The sequence below is a fragment of the Aphelocoma coerulescens genome, chromosome 6, assembly GCF_041296385.1.
Source record: "Aphelocoma coerulescens isolate FSJ_1873_10779 chromosome 6, UR_Acoe_1.0, whole genome shotgun sequence".
NCBI lineage: Eukaryota > Metazoa > Chordata > Aves > Passeriformes > Corvidae > Aphelocoma > Aphelocoma coerulescens.
The window spans coordinates 35,814,372-35,820,000 of record NC_091020.1 but is presented as its reverse complement, the minus strand read 5'-3'; positions in this window follow the sequence as shown (position 1 = coordinate 35,820,000).

Genomic DNA, 5,629 nt, shown 5'->3' with positions numbered 1-5,629 from the left:
AGTGAGTAAACACGAAATGAAAAAACGCAACACTGGGGGTTTCATTTCTAAATATCAGAATTTTTGTTCCTTTGTTATGAAAAAGCCCAAATCCTTGACGTGGTCTTTCCAGTTCCCTGGGAGGAGGATGAGGAAGGAGATCTCTGCTCTGCAGTGGCAATCACTTGTTGCTCAGCCTTGGTGAAGTATTTATCCAAAAGTGCTCACTTTTTGTGAAGATAACAGCAGAATATCTCTTTTTCTTATTTAAACAAAACTGTGCACTTCAGACACCCTTTTTGTAAAGTAAAGATAACAATAGATTTTTTTTTTTAAACTATTTTAATATCATATTGTAAAGGTCTGTAAACAGGAAAAGTTATTTTAAACAAAGCACAACCCAAATTTTCCATGTGGTGGTTTGACACTGAAGGTCGGAGTGCTCATCTCTTAACTGCTGCTAAGGAAGCAAATGCTTTGGTTAATTATAATACTGAGCACAAATATTTCATCCTCTGGGCCATAATATGTGCAATGCACATCCGAGGGGTACAAAAATGTATTTATAATGAGGTGGGCACAGCTCTGCCTCCCAGTCAGAGAGAGTTGCAAACTTTCCCTGCTGTACAGGTCTGAGTTCCCCACCCCAGATGCCAAATGTGCTCCTGTATCCTTGTGTGTGACCAGCAGCACCAAAAAATGGGTATTTCCCCAGGAATATGGGTCTGGCAGAGGAATGTAAGTGCCTGTGGTGGTAAAACAGGGAGTTTGTTATGGAGTTTGGTCCGGTCATTAATCAGAGGGCTGCTGACAACTTTGAGAGGGCACCGAGGAACTCAGAGCTCCAAAGCAAATGGATGTAGTGGTGCATGTGGATACAGTGCCAAAGGACACGCTGTGTGTCCCAGCCCCTTCTCAGCTGCCTGTGCTTCAGGGACGGAGTGAGAAGGTGAAACTCACTGTAGTCACAACCTACAAAGAAGGAAAACCAGGATTTTTAACCATGTTTCCTTTCTTCTCCAGTATTTCCATAGTTTTCATGTCTGATGGAAACACATTTGATGAAAACAGGTGTTAAAGCTGCAGAGCACTTTGGATTATTATTATTATTATTATTATTATTATTATTATTATTATTATTATTATGCACTGCAAACTGTTCCACTCTGAGTGTGTGTCTGTGTATCGTGTTTAAACAGCGGCAAAATCAGATGCATCCCACTAAAAAATAATCTGGTTTTTAGGGATGAAAGTCTGGACGATGCCCACTGGCTCTTTTCCTTTTAGTTTTATTTCAAAGGTTTGAATAATGAGCATCTAAATGGTTCCTCTAACTTTCAATGCAAGGAAAATACAAAAGGAGAAAACCCACATATGACAATTCCTAGAGCAATCCACCACCTATGACACATCTGGGTAAGAGCCCTGCTGAGGAAATATGTTGTGTCAGCCCACAGTGAGTTTAGACATAGGAAGATGATAAAAATTCCTTAATGAAAACGAAGGAATAAGAGTCTCTAAAAGTACATGCCAATTATTGCAGAGCAGCTTTTAAAAGTCTTTCAGGCTTTTAAAGATTATTCAAAGCACTTGAAATAGGCTTCAATCTAATGCCTCATTTCATTGCATTAAACAGCCTAGTTAATAAAGAATCAATATATTCAAAGGGCAAGGTTATCTTTTGTCTATAAGGGGTGGTGTCATTCTGAACCTTTTATAGTTCAAATGCTGAAAAAGACCTCATGAAATCCATACTCATCAAGTGGGTCAACTAGAGCAATAAAGAGGCCTCTGAAAGAATGGCTGCACTCCTTTAAAACAACTATAAGTCTTATCTCCCCACATAGTCCTCGCCAGGCTCTGCCAGAAAATGTCAATTTCTCATCAAGACAAGAGGCCTGGCGATAATTTTTTTCCAGAGAATACACACAATTAGGAGAATGCAGAAAGGCCCCGCCAGTGATTTGTAGCTTATTATGTCAGCGGCAGGCTGCGATCCGCCGCTAAGCAGATAATAAGGGCTGTTGATAAGCGGAGTGTCAATGCAGCCCGGAACGATCCTGAATGCGAGCCCTTGTGCCGCGCCTCCCTCCTGGCGCAGATCGCCGCGCCGATAGCAGCGCATCTGCCAGCCAACACCGCCCGCCCGACCCGCAATTAATGCCCTGAATAAACTGCACAAAAGAGGGAGGATTCTTTATACTCTTTGAGACAATTCCCTGTTTTACCCTTCAAGGAGCTCTTTTATGCGCGAATAAGGTTGCTTTTAATGAAATTGAAACTCATCAGAGGAAATCAAAACCCTCAAATCAGATTACAAATTGATTTTTTTTTTTTTTTTTTTTTGGCCGCTTGTCGCTGTTCAATGTAGTGCCCTAAGTTTTACAGGAAGAGAAAGCACCCAGTCTGGAGTCAGGGCATGCAAACAACCTCTAAACTAAAGCATACGAAGGAGGAATGTTTCTAAAGTCCCACAAGTCATAAAAAGTTTTAAAAAGTTGCTGGTATCATTCCAAACTCTTATCTCTACCCAGATACTTCATAACATACTGAAGTTGTAATTAAATGAACTGTCCTAGAACTTAAAACTGTAGAAATCAAATAATGAAACCCAAGCCATCTCCCTTTCTCATATGCAATGCTAAACTTCACTGTTAGATAAAAAGATCAAATATGATTTCTCAGAGCTCAGGTCGAAATTAACTGGTGGAGGAGTTGAGACTTCCTGATGTGGGACCCCACTTCAGCTGGTGACATCGCTTTGGCCAGTTGGAATATGACAGTGGCAGAGGTGATACAGTCGTGATTCTATTTTATTTCTTAAACATTTTATTTCTTAAATATTTAAACAAGGCAACAGTTGCAATTAATAGTTTTCTCTTTGTTGACTTCGTGCTATTACTGAAAGGAGATAATGAATTAAAGGATGAAGTTAATTAGTCACAAAATGGTACATTTTTGGTGCTCACAAAGCTTTTAGAGGATTTTGGTTATGTGTCTCTTTGTTTGCATTTATCTTGAAATAAATGAAGCTGTTTGAGAAACGACTTTGTAGCAAAAGACAGCAACTACCCCCAGAACAGACCCACCAGGGTGGTGAGGTGCAAGCAAATCATCTGAACGCTACTTTGCTTCAACCAGACAAAAATCACAGATTTCCTACTGTGTAAAATCTAAAATAGAAAAATCAAGTTAAAAAAGGAAACTGAGGCTGGATTTGGTGTGGGTAACACAGCCAGACAAGAATTGCCCTGTATCTGTGAGGAAGCATGGGATGGAAATACTAAGGGGAAGATGGAAGAAAGAAGAAAGGAGGAAGATGTGAAAAAGAATTGTACAATGAAACCCAATAAAGTTGTATTTAATGACTTCCTTCCTTGTGCCGTGGAATTCTGTTGTGGAAGCAAGTGCTTGGAGTGTGTCTGGAATGGTTTGGGTTGGAAGGGACCTTAAAGCCCATCCAATCCCACCCCTGCCATGGGCAGGGACACCTCCCACTGTCCCAGGCTGCTCCCAGCCCCAATGTCCAGCCTGGCCTGGGACACTGCCAGGGATCCAGGGGCAGCCCCAGCTGCTCTGGGCACCCTGTGCCAGTGACCAGTGACCCTTTTCCTCCTTAGAACAGCTCTCGGTCCAGGCTCTTGTGTCCACAGACATAAAAGAAACTGTAATGAGTATAAATAACAAAAATAATACAACCTCTAACAACCATCTGAAGCCTCTTTGGGCTGACCAGTTCAGTCTGTGGTGCTTCTTCCCCTTTTTGATTTATCCACGTGTCTCATTTTAGAGTAGGTCACGAATCCAACAAACGCTGTAGTGTCCCAAATATCTCTACAAGGACTTGAAAGGCTTCTCCTCGACTATTTCCTCGCTTACTTCATCCCTTAAGCACAGCCTGAACAGATTAGCAGAGGCCAAGCAGTGGCTTGGGACCAGCCACAGGCTCAGATGGACCAAGGGGCGAAGCCAAGCCCAAGGGTGAGGACCGTGGGCCTCACAAATCTTAACAAATCTTAACAAATTCCTGGAGCTGTTAAAGCCTGAGCAACAGGGGCCCAAGGACATCAGTAAAATACAAACAGAAATAATGTTTTTTTTTTTTAATGGGAAAGCTACTCAGGGACCTTTCAGAGGTCTAAACCAGGATTAACTGGGCCAGACCTGCTGAAATATTTTGCAGAGGTCCAAGCCAAGCCATCCTTGCCCACCTCAGTCCCTTTCCAGAGCTGCACATCCCCAGCCAGTGATTTGTTAAGACCCTTCAGCAGCTCAGCCCTGAGGAGTGACAGAGCATAGGGAAAATACAGACTGAGAGCAGCATTTTTAACAAAACATTGTGTCCTGGAACAACCTTCTTCAGGGCATTGCACATAAAGATGTCCAAAATGCTCTGCTTTTGATGGCTGTAAAAGGCCATGACCAAGTACGTGGAATGGCTAAAAAAGTAATAAATACAGAAATAAATACAGAAATACAGAAATAAATAAAAAGTTGAGCAATTAGCTACATTTACATCACTGATGTATACCAGAAATCTGATATAAATAATTTTAAACTTGGTTTTCTTTTATTTTTTTTTTTTAAATTAGCCTGGAAAGCAGCTACCAGAAGCAAACATCTGCTCATGCTGGCCAGGTGCAGCCCTCAAGTATTACAAAAGAACCTACGGGAGTTTTATCAAGAGGGCAGGTTTTTGTCCCAAACTGTGTGATGGGGAGGGTTTATTCAGCATTCTTCTGATGTCACAGAATCCCAGAATGGTTTGGATTAGAAGGCACCTGAAGGATCACCCAGTGCCACCCCTGCCATGGCAGGGACACCTCCCACTGTCCCAGGCTGCTCCCAGCCCCAATGTCCAGCCTGGCCTTGGGCACTGCCAGGGGCTGAGGCTGACATTTCACCCACCAGTTTGGATCAGTGCAGAGGCTGCCATGGGAAGGAGCCCAAGGAAAAGAATAACTTAGATAAATAATTCAGATTAAATGCAAAACAGGTTTAGGCAGATAACACTTCCTGAGGTCATCTCAAGGTGGTTCAGATGACTGGGCTGGCAGGATCCAGCTCAGCACCTGGAGTCAGAGTTTTTGCAGTGACAAACTTGGTCACAGCAATTTCAGCAACAGCAGAGTTGGGTTTTTCCTCTTCATTTCAATGTATTCATCTGGTGCAGGTCAGTGACTAATTCACTCAGAACTGAAAACATGATTGGGTGTTGGAAGAGCAGAAAATGTGTTTTCCTCTCCCTATCTATGAATAAAAAATAAATTTGAAAGGATAAGATCTGCTGGGTTTTAAGGATGTGATGATCACAAACCACCTATTAATTTTTTTTTACTATAGATAATAATATCTCCTTTGCGTATTAACTTTATCAGTGAAATTAATTAATGAAATTTACAATTCAGGTGCAGAATATGCTCCTTGATTTTGCACCCGGCACTATTTTGGTAGGTCTGGTTAACTGATGAAATTAATGCTCCTCTCACCACAATGGTACTGAACTCTCATTTCCATCCAAAAAGAACTTGACAACTCATATAACAAAAAAGGAATGCAACATTCTGCATTCTCATCCCCACAAAGATATAAACCACATAATCAGATTACGAAATATAATTGCATACATGGATGTAAATAAATTAAATAA